The 18,499-nt window shown below is 43.4% G+C and overlaps 1 pseudogene; it reads left to right on the top strand.

Annotated features, from left to right (window-relative positions):
- The first annotated feature begins 6,936 nt into the window (after positions 1-6,936).
- On the top strand, positions 6,937-7,056 carry LOC134967171 (5S ribosomal RNA; annotated as a pseudogene).
- Positions 7,057-18,499: the final 11,443 nt, after the last annotated feature.

Here is an 18,499-nt window from a genome sequence, read left to right as displayed (position 1 = left end):
GAGGTAGAATCAGAGAAGTGAACACTGAAAGAGCGATTAGATAGGTAGGATGAGAACCAAGAAAGGGCTGTGTCCAGAAGACCTAGGGATTGTAGTGTTTGTATGAGAAGAGAGTGGTCAACAGTGTCAAAAGCAGCAGAGAGATCTAGAAGAATAAGTAGTGTGTAATGGTCTTTTGATCTAGCAGTGACTAGATCATTCACTACTTTGGTCAGTGCCGTCTCTGTGGAGTGTTGGGCACGAAAGCCTGACTGAAGTGGGTCCAATAAGTTGTGCGAGTTAAGAAAGTGTGTAATGCAAGTGTAGGCAAGCCTCTCAAGTAGCTTGGAGGGACTGGGTAGCTGAGAAATGGGACGGTAGTTAGAGAGTGTGTTTGGGTCAGTGTGTTTTTTTAGAATGGGAGTAATGACTGCATGTTTAAACAAAGAGGGAAAGATACCAGTAGAGAGAGAGAGATTAATGTTTAAACAGAGAGGGAAAGATACCAGTAGAGAGAGAGAGAGATTACAGATTTTAGTTAAGGTTGGGATAAGCACAGGAGACAAAGTTTTACTGACCTGTGAGGGTATAGGATCAAGAGGAGAGGTAGTGGAGTAGGAGGATGAAAAGAGTGTTGATACTTCCTCTTCACTTGTGGGATCAAATGAAGTGAAAGTGCCAGAGAGTTCAGGTAGGGAATTGAGCAGGTCACTGGCTGAGTTAGAGCATACCATTTCATCTCGGATTTTATCAATCTTATCCTTGAAGTAGGAACATAATGGTCCTGAGTTGCAGTGTTTGGTGAACTACTTTAATTAGAAATGTTAGCGTAGTCCAAATCCAGTTCAAACTCCGGTTCTAACTTCATCCTTAAAATACATCCTTAACAAATGCATTCTTCACAAATGCAAGCATGCCAAGTCCTGACTGCAGGCCTTGCTAATCTTGCCCTTAATTGCTCCAACTATATCAACTGGCAAAGGGGGAGGTGTGCAATCAGAAGTTCAGCTAATTAACAGAGGGTATTTTGCATTGTAGAAGGATCACAGACATTTGCAGACAAACTTTCTTGGGGTGTGAAAAGAGTAGCCAGAGAGAGATGAGAGACTCAGATATACAAGAATGAGGGTGGTGTATTTACCTGTAAAGAGAGGAGAGATGGTTTTCAGTTCCGGTTCTAACTTCATCCTTAAAATACATCCTTAACAAATGCATTCTTCACAAATGCAAGCAGGCCAAGTCCTGACTGCAGGCCTTGATAATATAATAAAGTGCAAGCATCTCCATCACCAACGTTTCAACGCCATGCAGGGCATTTTTCTCAAGGTGTTATGCTTCTATGTCCTTAAAATATATATATATATATATATATATATATATACACAGGTTGAGTATCCCATATCCAAATATTCCGAAATACGGAATATTCCGAAATACAGACTTTTTTGAGTGAGAGTGAGATAGTGAAACCTTTGTTTTCTGATGGCTTAATGTACACAAACTTTGTTTAATACACAAAGTTATTAAAAATATTGTATTAAATGACCTTCAGGTTGTGTGTATAAGGTGTAAATGAAACATAAATGAATTGTGTGAATGTACACACACTTTGTTTAATGCACAAAGTTATTAAAAATATTGGCTAAAATGACCTTCAGGCTGTGTGTATAAGGTGTATATGAAACATAAATGCATTCTGTGCTTAGACTTAGGTCCCATCGCCATGATATCTCATTATGGTATGCAATTATTCCAAAATACGGAAAAATCTGATATCCAAAATACTTCTGGTCCCAAGCATTTTGGATAAGGGATACTCAACCTGTATATATATAAAAGGACACTCGCTCTCCCAGCACATTGGAAAAAGCAAAAAAGCCAGCACTCACAGTTTGTGATGAAGAATCGAAGAGGATTTATTTCATTTCAAAGCCACATGTGTGGGTACAGAGTTTTTTCCTATCATGTCTTTATCTTTGCTTTCATCTTCTAATTTCAAGCGCGGCCCCAGAATGGATAGTACCCTTCTGGCCTAACAAGTGGCTCTAAAGTGATCTCTACATCCATACCACACTGGACAACGTCCAATTCCGTCCGATCTTGGAAACTAAGCAGTGTTGGGCCCAGTCAGTACCAGGTTTGGAGACAACCTGGGAATACTGGATGCTGTGTCTGTTTCACTTAGTCCTACGTGGCGGTGGTCTACCAATTGGATGCGCTTTGGTGATCTCTCTTTTTGATACCACATAAGCTTGTGACTATTTACACATGTCCTTGGCCTTTGCCACTGTTCTACGCCTGGGTACCAGCAGTGCTTTTCTAACTCCTTCACTTTATTGTTTTATCTCTATTATGGGTTTCATCTTTATGTCATTTGACACTGCACACGGTGGGTAGTCTGCTTTTGTGTTGGCTACATCCTACCCCATCTGCCACCTTGGTTTACTGTTCATTATTCTATGTGGACACCGCCGTGTGTCCAGCTCTCCGCGTTGCATATCAGCTTGTTTGCCGGTGACCATTCTTTTTGCACTATTGTATGAGCAGTTGTTATTATTGTTGTTATTTTTGTTTACTGCATGCCAAGTGATTTGTGGTGTGTAGCACAGTGTGGGGCATGATTAATCATTTTTTTCTTATTTAGCTGATATTCTGCAGTTATGCTTATAGCCTTTGTTTGTAATGGCTTCGGGACACCGATATGGGGTGCCTTGAGCTATGGCTTCTGATCATGGGCCACCTACAGTTTGGCTTTGCTGCATGGCCCCGCACAGATAATTCACACTGCATAGACACTTGGGTGCCTCCGGTTCCTAGCAATATGTCACCTATGCAACACAGTGGAGAGATCGTTCTTTTATCATTCACCATCTACTATTGTATTCACTAAAGGGTGTTTATTATTGTGTGATCCTTTGCTCCCCGTCTCTAGCCCATGTGCATGTTCTGGACCGGCTGCACTGGTATTTCCTTCCCCATCGCGCACAGCGCTACAGCTCCGTTGCTATGATAGGCGCCGGCTTTGTGTACCTTGACGACCTTGCGGCTGAGCAGGCGAGACGGAAGAGCCTCACGCAGGGCTTGTCCTGCCTCCCTCTCCTCCCACTGGGTGACGGTGATTTGTGTTTTTGGCACCAATATGTGTATATATTCATGCACTAGATGCAGCTCTGTTAGCCCCTGAGGAAAACCTAAATTGGTTGAAACAGCTGTCGGGCTGCGACTGTGACTCTGTACCCACACATGTGGCTTTGAAATTGAATAAATCCTCTTCGATTCTTCATCACAAACTATGAGTGCTGGCTTTTTTGCTTTTTCCCATGTGCTGGGAGAGCGAGTGTCCTTATACTGTTTTGCTGCCTTGCACCACCAATATATCTGACATTATGGCTTTGAGTGCTGTCTTTTTCTCTTTTTTGTAATTAACCATTGCCAGACTTGCACCTGCCTTGTGGAGTTTATACGTTCTCTCTTTTTATATTTTTTGTTACATATTTTTCATCTTTTTCAAGTTTCGTCAATACTATGTTTTGTACAGTCGCTTAGGGGGGTTTTCCAGTTTGGAACGACCAGCCTCTGCACAGAATCCTTTATTCTTCTGACTGTATAAATGTCTACACACAAGGAACTTACGTCTTTTTTGCAATTTGACACTGCAGATGCTTAAAGAATTATTTTTGATGACACTGAGTCTCTGGTGTTCCACAAGGACAGTCCAGAGGAATTCACGAGCGATCTACTTAGGTTGAAGAAAAGGAAGGTGGAACTACACCTTCATGGGCTCACCCCCTCACAGTACTATAAGGAACAATTTATACCGAGGGGATTTCGACTACACAATCAACCTACACTTGGAAGGCACAATAATGAGTTTTGCACCAAATGGTGTAACATACTGAACAAGTGTTCTTTCGATTTAATGCTCTTAGTGATTGAACAAGCAAGCATAGATTTGGATAATATTAAGAAAGACATCTTGGAGCTTGAGACCTCTGACCTTTATAGGGTAATTCAGACTCCTGACTGTGACCTTCTGTCCAATCTCAACAAGGACATTGAGAAATTTAAGGGAGATTTGCTTAAATTTAAGAAAAATAAATACAAACAGGTTAAGCTAGACTACAAAGAAAATAGGGTATAGTCCTGGTATTCACGCAGCGAATCAAGGAAGTTTAGACCAACGTACCAACGTGGACAAAGACCCGCACAACCTTTCACTGACATTGACAGTCAGTCACACACTTCGGCGAGTGATTCTGATGCCCCATCCGCCTCTGGCCAGAATACTACCTTTCTGTCCAGATCAGCAAGAAATAGACAACCTCCAAAAAAAACCTTATACCCACCCGCAGAGGTGGGAGGAAAAGAACGAGGACGTCAGCAAAAACACAATTAGACACGGTAATCTTTAATCTTTCTAAACACCCCCTTACAGCAGATGAACTTGCCATTCTCAACAAGGGCCTCTCAATCATCCCCACAGTGGCTCAGGATGAATTCAAGTGGCAAATAGATCTATACAAGCTGGGCAGGCAACTACAACTTCGAGATTCTTCACTGGCAACGTCACCGACTCTGGATCAACAACTCTGAAAATAGGGATTTGCCCTTTGAAAAAACCGGGTACTTTTGATCCCCCATCTGTGAATCCCTCAATACAAACCTTTATGAGGGTACTCAAGAGGGACACCATACCTTATATATCAAAACAGAAGATAGCACACCACAACATCACGATGGGTGAACGGAAAGCCATTGAATCTCTTCGCAGTGATACCCAATTGGTTATTAGAGCTGCGAACAAAGGGGGCGGCATTGTGCTACTAGATTACGACTATTACGTGATGGAGGCTAATAACCAGTTGGCAGACATCACTTGTTATCACAAGCTTGGCCATGTCCCGACGGACACTTAAAAAATTGAGATTGACTCCATCATTCAGATGGGACTTAACAATGGTTACATTAATAAGAGCACAGCTGACTTCATGATTACTGCACACCCTAGGACACCCTTTTTGTATACACTCCCCAAAATCCACAAATCTCTCACTCAACCTCCTGGACGCCCCATCATCTCAGCCAGGGGGTCCCTTTGTCAGCCTTTGTCTCAACTAGTTGATTTTTACTTACAGCCATTGGTCAAGCAAACGGCCAGCTTCATTAAAGACACGTCAGATTTCTTGAGGAGACTAGAACAAGTACAAAACATTACGGATGAGATTTTGCTGGTAACACTCGACGTGTCAAGTCTCTACACGAATATCTCGCACACACAAGGGATGGAAGCATGCGGAGAGCTCCTCACTGACAATGACGCTTACTTTGCCCCACCTGTGCCTTTTTTGCTGTTGTTGATCGATGTCATTCTTAATAAAAATTATTTTCTTTTTGAAAATTGCTTTTATCTACAAAAGCAGGGGACCGCCATGGGATCGAATATGGCGCCTTCTAACGCCAATATATTCATGGCGGTCTACGAAAAGGTGAATATTACTGGTAATCCTCTTTTTGGTCAATTTTTGTCATTTTATGTACGCTACATTGATGACCTATTTTTCATTTGGCAAGGCAGTGAAGATAACCTTTTGGCATTTGTCAATGAACTCAACTCCCTTCTGGGCACAATCAGATTCAGCTTGACGTTCAGCAAAACTCACATCAACTTCTTGGACGTTTCCATCAAAAAGGAAGACAACAAACTATTGACCTACATCTACACTAAAGACTCCGATAGAAATACTCTGCTGCTACACTCAAGTTTTCATCCAGTGCCTCTGAAAAGAGGGCTACCCTTTTCACAGTTACTACGAGTAATCCGGATCACCTCGGATCCTGCTGTAATACCAGCTGCATTGGAGTCCATGTGTCAGAGATTCCTAGACAGAGGCTATCCCAGGACAGAGATTGATCACGCCCTATTCAGGATTGGACAAACTAAAGAGATCTTTTACGCAAGAAAGATGTTTCTGTTGAGAACAAATTGGACAGATTGAACTTTAGCAGTATGTTCACCATAGCCTCTGGCTTCATCCGTGAGAAAATATGGGAACATTGGCACATAATTGCGAGTGATCCAGTTCTCACTAAAGAACTTTCTACAATTCCCAGACTTGCTTACAGACGGGGACCAAATTTGAAGGACCTTTTAGTCAAGACTGACTTTTCCCAAAGGAAGACCAATAAAATGTCTAACTGGCTAACATTAAAACCGGGGGATTACAGATGCACGGGATGTTTCAACTGTCCATTTCTGGCCTTAGGCAATCGTTTTACTAACCCCTTTGACAATAAGGAATATTCAATTAAACAGAGACTTGACTGCAACAGCTGCTTCGTGTTCTATGTACTTAATTGTCCCTGCAATAGGTTGTATGTTGGGAAAACCAGTAGAATGCTTAAGGAACAGATTAGTCAACACCGCTCCTCTATCAAAAAATGCATGACAACTACAGATGCTACGAAGGATTTCACTAATTTACCTGTCGCAAGACACTTCAAACAAGCGTACCATATGGTTAACCAACTTAAGTGCTGCATCATAGACCAGATACCACCACTACAACGGGGAGGTGATCGTGATAGACTGTTGCTGCAAAGAGAACTCCAATGGATTCAAAGATTGAACACACTGACTCCCAATGGCCTCAATGAGGTCTTTCGCTTGGGATGTTACCTGTGATATTGTCCATCCTGTTTTTTGGTTTTATTTCTTTAGACACCGCCGTGTGTCATGCATGTTTATTTCACCTGCTGGCTTCCCCTGTTTAGGTGACTGACACTGCCATGTGTCAGTCATTTTGCATTATTCAGTTTACAAGCTTTTTGCCAGGACTGTTTCTCTTTTTGTGAAGTTTTTTCCTATCATGTCTTTATCTTTGCTTTCATCTTCTAATTTCAAGTGCGGCCCCAGAATGTATAGTACCCTTCTGGCCTAACAAGTGGCTCTAAAGTGATCTCTACATCCATACCACACTGGACAACGTCCAATTCCGTCCGATCTTGGAAACTAAGCAGTGTTGGGCCCAGTTAGTACCAGCTTTGGAGACAACCTGGGAATACTGGGTGCTGTGTCTGTTTCACTTAGTCCTTAGTCCAATTGGTGGTCTACCAATTGGGTGCGCTTTGGTCATCTCTCTTTTTGATACCACATAAGCTTGTGACTATTTACACATGTCCTTGGCCTTTGCCACTGTTCTACGCCTGGGTACCAGCAGTGCTTTCCTAACTCCTTCACTTTATTGTTTTATCTCTATTATGGGTTTCATCTTTATGTCATTTGACACTGCATACGGTGGGTAGTCTGCTTTTGTGTTGGCTACATCCTACCCCATCTGCCACCTTGGTTTACTGTTCATTATTCTTTGTGGACACCGCCGTGCGTCCAGCTCTCCGCGTTGCATATCAGCTTGTTTGCCGGTGACCATTCTTTTTGCACTATTGTATGAGCAGTTGTATTATTGTTGTTATTTTTGTTTACTGCATGTCAAGTGCTTTGTGGTGTGGAGCACAGTGTGGGGCATGATTAATCATTTTTTTCTTATTTAGCTGATATTCTGCAGTTATGCTTATAGCCTTTGTTTGTAATGACTTCGGGACACCGATATGGGGTGCCTTGAGCTATGGCTTCTGATCATGGGCCACCTACAGTCTGGCTCTGCTGCATGGCCCCGCACAGATAATTCACACTGCATAGACACTTGGGTGCCTCCGGTTCCTAGCAATATGTCACCTATGCAACACAGTGGAGAGAGCGTTCTTTTATCATTCACCATCTACTATTGTATTCACTAAAGAGTGTTTATTATTGTGTGATCCTTTGCTCCCCGTCTCTAGCCCATGTGCATGTTCTTGACCGGCTGCGCTGGTATTTCCTTCCCCTTCGCGCACAGCGCTACAGCTCCGTTGCTATGATAGGCGCCGGCTTTGTGTATCTTGACGACCTTGCGGCTGAGCAGGCGAGACGGGAGAGCCGCACGCAGGGCTTGTCCTGCCTCCCTCTCATCCCACTGGGTGACGGTGATTTGTGTTTTTGCCGCCAATATGTGTATATATTCATGCACTAGATGCAGCTCTGTTAGCCCCTGAGGAAAACCTAAATTGGTTGAAACAGCTGTCGGGCTGCGACTGTGACTCTGTACCCACACATGTGGCTTTGAAATGGAATAAATCCTCTTCAATTCTTCATCACAAACTGTGAGTGCTGGCTTTTTTGCTTTTCCAATGTGCTGGGAAAGCAAGTGTTCTTATACTCTTTTGCTGCCTTGCACCACCAATATATCTGACATTATGGCTTTGAGTGCTGTCTTTATCTCTTATATATATATATATATATATATATATATATATTTAGTCTTAAAACAGTGTAATGTATATAGTACCATTAAATAGTACATCTTTTGCTATGTCTTAAGGTCCATGTCTTAAGGTCCATTTGTGAATGGTGCAGCTATTCATTGCAGGATATATCTACATTAGTGAACATAATACATATACACATGCAGTCTCATTTCAGTAGTTACACTATATGTAAGAATAAACGGTACAGCTATTTGCTGAAAGTATCTGTTTTATAAGAGACTCAATAACAGTTACATATCTTTACACTGCATAGCTGCCATTAATAAAGGCAGCATATAACTATTTATATTTAATAAGTTGCTGAATATTTGTGTACCTGAATCACTTGTGGTTGTGGGAAATTACCATATCTATGAATGATCTAACTACATAAGTCACTGATGAAGTGACACTATATGGAGGGAATTCCCAATTATCTAAAACACGCCAATTTATTTCTGTATGTGAAGTGTGAGTATTTGGATCCCTAGTGATCACTATATAATATTATACTCCTATTAGTTATCACAGTATACTTACCACAATACAGCAACTCTCTAGGAATTAATTGGACATTTGTCCAGATACTGAATTTATAGACTGATTACATTTTCATTTGAACAATCATCTTGGAGTACTTAGATCCGTAGTGATCCTTATCATACCAATACAATTGAAGTAACATAAGACATGACACAGGTAGCGAGCCTTGGTTTTAAAATTCACTTTATTTAGTCAATTTACTCACTGTATGTAGTTAACGTAATATTCGTTGTATTGTATATGTCTGATTTCGTATTTTTTGAACAGTCTTAACAGATCTATTAAAAGTTAAATTTTTAAATTATTCTACGTGCGCCAACAAAGAGACATTCTTTGCTCTTTTTCTCTCTTGTACAATATAATTGTCTCTGGGTAAACCCTCGAATATCCAAGAAATAGTGACAGACTTATTGATGGATATTGATCGGGGCTCTTTCCTTGTAAGTTAATACTATTAATTATCCAGCTAGTGCAGAGCTCATCTCATTTTCCCCATCCTTTTAATACTCCACTGCGCTTAAGTCAGGTGCATTCCCCCTCCTTTGCCTATATCGTAGGCAGATGTATAGGCTTGAATGGCCTTTTGCTGCTCCTCCATCCTCTGAAGCATACAGAGGGTTGAATTCCACCTTGTTACCACCTCTTGCTTCAGATTATGGCGGGGCAGGTTCAGGAGTGTTTGCTGGTGCTCCAGTCTTCGGAACGCGGTGGCTGAATGCCGAAAGTGGCCCGCAATTCTTCGGGCCACCGACAGCATCTCTTGCACACCTCTGTCATTTTTTTAAAAATTCTGCACCACCAAAATCAACGTATGTGCAAAACATGGGACGTGCTGGAATTTGCCCACATGTAATGCACGCACAATATTGGAAGCGTTGTCCGATGTCACAAATCCCCAGGAGAGTCCAATTGGGGAAAGCCATTCTGCGATGATGTTCCTCAGTTTCCGTAAGAGGTTGTCAGCTGTGTGCCTCTTATGGAAAGTGGTGATACAAAGAGTAGCCTGCTTAGGAAAGAGTTAACGTTTGCGAGATGCTGCTACTGGTGCTGCCGCTGCTGTTCTTGCTGTGGGAGGCAATACATCTACCCAGTGGGCTGTCACAGTCATATAGTCCTGAGTCTGCCCTGCTCCACTTGTCCAATGTCCGTGGTTAAGTGGACATTGGGTACAACTGCATTTTTTAGGACACTGGTGACTCTTTTTCTGACGTCTGTGTAAATTCTCGGTATCGCCTGCCTAGAGAAGTGGAACCTAGATGGCATTTGGTACCGGGGACACACTACCTCAAGAAATTCTCTAAGTCCCTGTGAACTAATGGCGGATACTGGACACATGTCTAACACAAACACAGCTGCCAAGGCCTGAGTTATCAGTTTTGCAAAAGGATGACTGCTGTGATATTTCATCTTCCTTGCAAAGGACTGTTGGACAGTCAATTGCTTACTGGAAGTATTACAAGTGGTCTTCCGACTTCCCCTCTGGGATGATGATCGACTCCCAGCAGCAACAACAGCAGAGCCAGGAGCAGTAGGCGTTACACTCAAGGATCCATCGGAGGAATCCCAGTCAGGAGAGGACTCGTCAAACTTGCCAGTGACATGGCCTGCAGGACTATAGGCTTTCCTGTCTAAGGAGGAAATTGACACTGAGGGAGTTGGTGGTGTGGTTTGCAGGAGCTTGGGTACAAGAGGAAGAAGGGATTTAGTTGTCAGTGGACTGCTTCCGCTGTCAGCCAAAGTTTTTGAACTTGTCAATGACTTCTGATGAATGCTCTCCAGGTGACGTATAAGGGAGGATGTTCCTAGGTGGTTAACGTCCTTACCCCTACTTATTACAGCTTGACAAAGGCAACACACGGCTTGAAACCAGTTATACGCATTTCTGTTGAAATAATTCCACACCGAAGAGGTGATTTTTTTTTATTATTTTGACCAGGCATGTCAATGGACTTATTCATCCCATGGACAACAGGTGTCTCCCCGGGTGCCTGACTTAAACAAACCACCTCTCCATCAGATTCCTCCTTGTCAATTTCCTCCTCAGCACCAGCAACACCCATATCCTCATCCTGGTGTACTTCAACAGTGACATCTTAAATTTGAATATCAGGAACTGGACTGAGGGTGCTGCTTCCAGCACTTGCAGGGGGCATGCAAATGGTGGAAGGAGCCACCTCTTCCTGTCCAGTGTTGGGAAGGTCAGGCATCGCAACCGACACAATTGGACTCTCCTTGGGGATTTGTGATTTAGAAGAACGCACAGTTCTTTGCTGTGCTTTTGCCAGCTTAACTCTTTTCATTTTTCTAGCAGGAGGATGTGTGCTTCCATCTTCATGTGAAGCTGAACCACTAGCCATGTACATAGGCCAGGGCCTCAGCCGTTACTTGCCACTCCGTGTTGTAAATGGCATATTGGCAAGTTTACGCTTCTCCTCAGACGCTTTTAATTTAGATTTTTGGGTCATTTTACTGAACTTTTGTTTTTTGGATTTTACATGGTCACTACTAAAACATTGGGCAGCGGCCTTGGCAGAAGACGTTGATGACATTGAATCGTCTCTGCCATGACTAGTGGCAGCAGCTTCAGCAAGAGGTGGAAGTGGATCTTGATTTTTCCCTATTTTACCCTCCACATTTTTGTTCTCCATTTTTTAATGTGTGGAATTATATGCCATTAATATATCAATAGCAATGGCCTACTGTACTGTACTACTATATACTGGTGGTCACCACAATGCTGCACTGTACTATTATATACTGGTCACAACAATGCAGCACATATATGGATACTAGAAGTGACACAGCTGCAAGATACAGCAATGGCCTACTGTACTGTACTACTATATACTGGTGGTCACCACAATGCTGCACTATACTACTATATACTGGTCACAACAATGTAGCACAGATATGGATACTAGAGTGACACAGAGCTGCACAATACAGCAATGGCCTACTGTACTGTACTACTATATACTGGTGGTCACCACAATGCTGCACTGTACTACTATATACTGGTCACAACAATGCAGCACAGATATGGATACTAGAAGTGACACAGAGCTGCAAGATACAGCAATGGCCTACTGTACTGTACTACTATATACTGGTGGACACCACAATGCTGGACTGTACTACTATATACTGGTCACAACTAGAGATGAGCGGGTTCGGTTCGTCGAGATCCGAACCCCTCCGAACTTCACCTATTTTACACGGTTCCGAGGCAGCCTCGGATCTACCCGCCTTGCTCGGTTAACCCGAACGCAGCCGAACGTCATCATCCTGCTGTCGGATTCTCGCGAGATTCGTATTTTATATAAAGAGCCACGCGTCGCCGTCATTTTCACTCGTGCATTGGAGATTGAACGGAGAGGACGTGGCTATGTTCTCTGCCTGAGAAGCTCCATAACTGTGCTCAGTGTGCTGCAAATATCTGTGCTCAGTGTGCTGCTAATATCTGTGCTCAGTGTGCTGCAAATATCTACGTTCTCTGCCTGAAAAGCTCCATATCTGTGCTCAGTGTGCTACAAATATCTGTGCTCAGTGTGCTGCATTTTGGTGACCAACAGTATATAGTTGTACAGTACAGTAGGCCATTGCTGTATCTTGCAGCTCTGTGTCACTGCAAGTATCCATTCCATATCTGTGCTGCATTTTTGTGAGTAGCATATATAGTAGTACAGTGCATAATTTTGGTGACCAATAGTATATAGTTGTACAGTACAGTAGGCCATTGCTGTCTCTTGCATCTCTGTGTCACTGCAAGTATCCATTCCATATCTGTGCTGCATTTTTGTGAGCAGTATAAATAGTAGTACAGTGCAGCATTTTGGTGACCAACAGTATATAGTTGTACAGTACAGTATGCCATTGCTGTATCTTGCAGTTCAGTGTCACTGCAAGTATCCATTCCATATCTGTGCTGCATTTTTGTGAGCAGAATATATAGTAGTACAGTGCAGCATTTTGGTGACCAACAGTATATAGTTGTACAGTACAGTAGGCCATTGCTGTATCTTGCAGCTCTGTGTCATTGCAAGTATCCATTCCATATCTGTGCTGCATTTTTGTGAGCAGTATATATAGTAGTACAGTGCAGCATTTTGGTGACCAACAGTATATAGTTGTACAGTACAGTAGGCCATTGCTGTATCTTGCAGCTCTGTGTCACTGAAAGTATCCGTTCCATATCTGTGCTGCATTTTTGTGAGCAGTATATATAGTAGTACAGTGCAGCATTTTGGTGACCAACAGTATATAGTTGTACAGTACAGTAGGCCATTGCTATTGATATAAGAATATTACTGGCATATAATTCCACACATTAAAAAATGGAGAACAAAAATGTGCAGGGTGAAATAGGAAAAGATCAAGATCCACTTTCACCTAGTGCTGAAGCTGCTGCCACTAGTCATGGCAGAGACGATTCAATGCCATCAACGTCGTCTGCCAAAGCCGATGCCCAATGTCATAGTAGAGAGCATGTGTCACTGACCTAGGTTGGGGGTGTTGTGAACTCGGGGGTTCTCCTGATGGTAGGGGAGAGGAACCACAGTTGGGTCGAAACAGGGATGGCTTAATATAGGTCTTCCTCATACAGGACTCTGACAGTAAAGCTTGGTGAAACTATTAAAGAACTTTATTGCAGGAAGAGAGCAACACAATTTCACATGGCAGAGAAGGAACGTATGGGGAAATGTCCAGGCCTATAGGAGAACTTGTAAGCAATGCTGAGGATTCCAGGAAAAGAAGTACTTGTGAGTGTTGGTACAAGATAATAATAACTGAAGAACTTGCAAGTGATGTTTTTAAAGATACTGGTGATTTGAAGAACTGGTGAACGGTGGTTAAAGACTCTGACGATTTGTAACACTTGTGAGCGGTGATTAAAGTCACTGAAGATTTGTAGAACTTGAGAACGGTGGTTAAAGACACTGATGATGTGTAGAACTTGAGAGCGGTGGTTAAGGACACTGATGATTTGTAGAACTTGAGAGCGGTGGTTAAAGATACTGATGATTTGTATGACTTGAGAGCAGTGATTAAAGACACTGATGATTTGTAGAACTTGAGAGCGGTGGTTAAAGACACTGATGATGTGTAGAACTTGAGAGCGGTGGTTAAGGACACTGATGATTTGTAGAACTTGAGAGCAGTGGTTAAAGATACTGATGATTTGTAGAAATTGAGAGCGGTGGTTAAAGACACTGGCAACTTGCAAAACTTGGGAGCGGTGGTTAAAGACACTGATGATTTGTAGACTTGAGAGCGGTGATTAAAGACACTGATGATTTGTAGACTTGAGAGCGGTGATTAAAGACACTGATGATTTGTAAAACTTGAGAGCGGTGATTAGCCCGCAGCACACGCTGACTCCAAGAAGCACTGGTGACTGGATTGCAGAGAAACACACCAGCCGCAGTATACGCTGAACTGTGCAGCAACTGGCACCTGGAAGTGCCGGAGACACTGGGGTACGACTGTAGAGAGATACGTCGGGAACATGAGCACTGGCATCCACGTCAGGGGAAAAGACGATACTCAGGCGCCGAGGCTCTGCCCGGCGTCTGACTTTGAATCTCGCGCCTCCGCTGGATTGGCGGAACAGTCTGATAATGTCACCTGCTCCCCGCCCATGTGATGCCGGGTGTCATGGCGGCGCCCCTGCCCCGGGGAACCGCCGGGAGCCGCGCCAGCCAGACGCCGGAGCCCATGGACCACCGAAGGCGGAGGCCGCAACACAGACCAGCAGGCACGCAGGGGTAAGCACGGTGAACGCCGCCTATGGCGTGTGACAGTACCCCCTCCTCCAGGAGTGGCCCACGGACACTTTCCAGGTATTGTTGGATGTCTGGAATGGAAAATCTGCACCAGTCGGGGAGCCATAACTTCAGTAGCCTTGACTCAGCTCCTCTCCTCGGGGCCAAAACCTTTCCACTCCACTAAATACTGTAGATTCTTTTGAAGATAACGAGAGTCAAGAATGGATTTGATTTCAAAGTCCGTTCCAGCTTCAGACTCTGCAGAGGTTGGCCTCGGGGACTTTAAATAAAACCTGTTTAAAATAAGGGTGCGAAGGAGAGAAACATGAAAGGAGTTTGGTATCCGGAGGTGGGAAGGCAATCCCAATTTGCAGACAACCGGATTCAGGACTTGTAACACGGGGTAAGGACCAATAAACTTTGGGGCGAACTTCATGGTGGGCACTCTTAACCGGAGGTTGCGGGTGGAGAGCCATACCCTGACACCAACCTTGTATTGGGGAGCTGCTCGTCGCTTCCTATCCGCAAATAACTTATAGCGGACGGAGACTCTCTTGAGATTAGCATGAACTCGACTCCAAATTTGACTGAAGTGCCGAAGAGTAGAGGCTGCAGCAGGAACATCCTCTGGAGAACAAATGGGTAATTCAGGAACTTGAGGATGGAACCCATAATTAATGAAAAATGGGGACTCACCAGTCGAAGAGTGGTACAGATGATTATGGGCAAACTCTGCCCATGGCAACAGTTCCACCCAATCATCTTGCGAGGGAGAGAGATAAACACAGAGAAAAGTCTCTAAATCTTGATTGACGCATTCAGTTTGCCCGTTGGTCTGTGGATGGTAAGCGGATGAAAACTTGAGTTTTATTTGTAAGGCCGTACAAAGAGCTCTCCAGAATCTTGCAGTGAATTGTACCCCCCGGTCAGAGATGATTTCCTGAGGTAAACCGTGCAGGCAGAAATGTTCTCGGATAAATAACAAAGCCAACTTGGGCGCTGATGGTAACCCGGTCAAAGGTACAAAATGTGCCATCTTAGAGAATCGGTCGATAATTACCCAGACAGTATTGTGACCCTTGGAGAGGGGCAATTCAGTGACAAAGTCCATAGAGATATGGGTCCAAGGCCTCTGAGGAATGGACAGTGGATGCAACAACCCCGCAGGAGGCAAACGAGGAATTTTGTGCTGAGCACACTGAGGACATGAGTTGACATAATCTTGAATATCCTTCTTCATAGTGTCCTACCAGTAAGACCTTCGTAGAAACTCCCACATCTTTTGAACTCCAGGATCACCGGAAAACTTGGAAATATGAGCCCACTGCAACAACCTTGGTCGAAATTTAGCTGGCACAGACATTCTCCCAGAAGGAGGACCCAGAGCGGTGGGAGCTGCCGACATAGAAACTGGACTGAGAATCAAAGCCTTCTCAACGGAATTCTCCTCATCCGAAGCTGTTAAGGAACGGGATAAAGCATCAGCCTTGGTGTTAAAAGTCCCAGCCCGGTACTTAATGACAAACGAAAACCGAGTAAAGAAGAGCGCCCATCTAGCTTGATGGGGATTCAATGCACTGGGCCGTCTTGAGGTACAGCAAATTCTTATGATCAGTGAAAATTGTAATTAGGTGTTTAGCACCTTCCAAAAGATATCTCCATTCCTCCAAGGCAGATTTTATTGCCAAAAGTTCTTTGTCTCCAATGGTGTAATTCTGTTCCGCAGGAGAGAATTTGCGAGAATGGAAACCACATGGATGTAACTTCCCATCTGGAGCGTACTGCGAAAGCACGGCACCTATGCCTACCGTGGAAGCATCAACCTCCAAAAAGAATGGTTTTGAAAAATCTGGTTGCTGAAGTACTGGAGCAGACATAAAGGCTGCCTTTAACTGAGCGAACGCTGCTATAGCTTCGGAGGACCAATGACTTGGGTCAGAACCCTTCTTGGTTAGGGCAGTAATAGGTGCCACGATGGTAGAGAATCCCTTTATGAATTTCCGGTAGTAATTTGCAAAGCCCAGAAATCGTTGTACCGCTTTCAAAGAAAGAGGCTGAGTCCAGTCCCGGATGGCTGTGAGTTTCTCTGGATCCATACGAAGCTCTGTGCCTGAAATGATGTAACCAAGAAATGGAATAGAAGAAACCTCAAAGGTACATTTGGAAATCTTGCCATAAAGATGATTCTCTCATAATCGAAGAAGTACCTCTTTGACCTTTATTCTGTGCTCAGTGAGATTTTTAGAAAATATCAGAATGTCATCCAAATATACCACAACATTTAGGTATAGCATATCCCGAAAGACTTCGTTAATGAATCCCTGGAAGACGGCAGGAGCATTGCTGAGGCCAAACGGCATTACCAGGTACTCGTAATGCCCGTCTCTGGTATTGAAGGCCGTCTTCCATTCGTCTCCCTGTCGGATACGTATCAAATGATAAACTCCCCTTAAATCAAGTTTGGTGAAAACTCGGGCTCCGCGAACTCTATCAAAGAGCTCCGTAATGAGTGGCAAAGGATACTTATTCTTAATGGTGACATCATTTAGACCACGATAGTCAATACATTATCTTAGCCCTCCGTCCTTCTTCTTCACAAAAAAGAAACCCGCCCCCGCCAGGGAGGTAGAGGGGCGGATGAATCCTTTCTGCAGATTAGACTTGATATAGTCCGACATAGCTTGGGTCTCGGGTAATGATAAGGGATAAGTGCGACCCCGAGGTTGCATTTTCCCCGGAATTAGCTCAATGGGACAGTCCCAGGGTCTATGCGGTGGTAGCAGATCGGCCGCTTGCTCCGAGAACACGTCAGAAAACTCCCGATAGGCCTCCGGAATGAGCCCATCATCTGACTTGGAAGATACACGGAGCGGTGACAATGTCTATAATATTTGTCCTATTAAAAACACGTTAAAGGTTAAAGAACACAGTACGCAATTGGCGTAAAAAGTACCGCAAGGGTACTCCCTTAACTATACACCTTAAGGAATGTACTTATACTGTAAACCTCTGTGTAGTGGGAGAGTGTAGATGCAACACAGTATAACCTTATTACCTTTAAAGCTGTTCGAGCGTCACTGACGCTCTGAGATTACTTAATACTATAAGAAATACACAGATACCGTGCTCAGGGTCCAACGCCTAAATATATATTATGAATGATATACTTGCAAAAGAATTTAACACAATACAAGTCATACACTACAATATAACATAGACTACCTAACCAGATAACTACACGGGAAATACAATACAATACAATTACGTTTAAGGGAAAATAAGAGGGGAAGAGGAGAAGAGAGAGAGAGAAAGAAATGGCTCACAATAACAAGAAGACAAATATGATTGCAGAGAAAGCTTACACATGTGAGGAACAATCGCTGCGCAGTCAGTCAATGCTGAGAATCTTTGTTTAGAAAGTACTTGAGCTTACCCATGCTGCCTGTCCCTATATACACAACACCCAGCAACACAATTGTCCCTACAATGCCGCATGGGGCAGAAGCTAGACTCCATTTTGGGAAAACTCCACTTGATTCCAAAGACTACACCACATGGCTGAAAGGGGGAGGGGAAAATACCCGGCAGCAGCCATTTTATATTTGCAGGTCCAAACACATGGCACTCTCTACTACACCACAATCACATAGCAGAAAACACAAGACTCCATTTTATTCCAAAATGTCCAAGCCTCAAAACAATGCATATGTTCTGATTTTACAATTCCAAACAATCTAAATCACCTTTCACAATTTCAATCCAACTTCCTAGAACCATCTTATTAAATCTCCATAGGCAAACAAATACCACAAATGCTATGCTACAGGTTGTCTAATGTTCCACTTCATCACAGACTTCACAGAGTATTCAGC

Source organism: Pseudophryne corroboree, chromosome 10 (assembly GCF_028390025.1).
Source record: "Pseudophryne corroboree isolate aPseCor3 chromosome 10, aPseCor3.hap2, whole genome shotgun sequence".
Classification (NCBI taxonomy): Eukaryota; Metazoa; Chordata; class Amphibia; order Anura; family Myobatrachidae; genus Pseudophryne; species Pseudophryne corroboree.
This window is presented reverse-complemented; position numbering and strand designations above follow the sequence as displayed.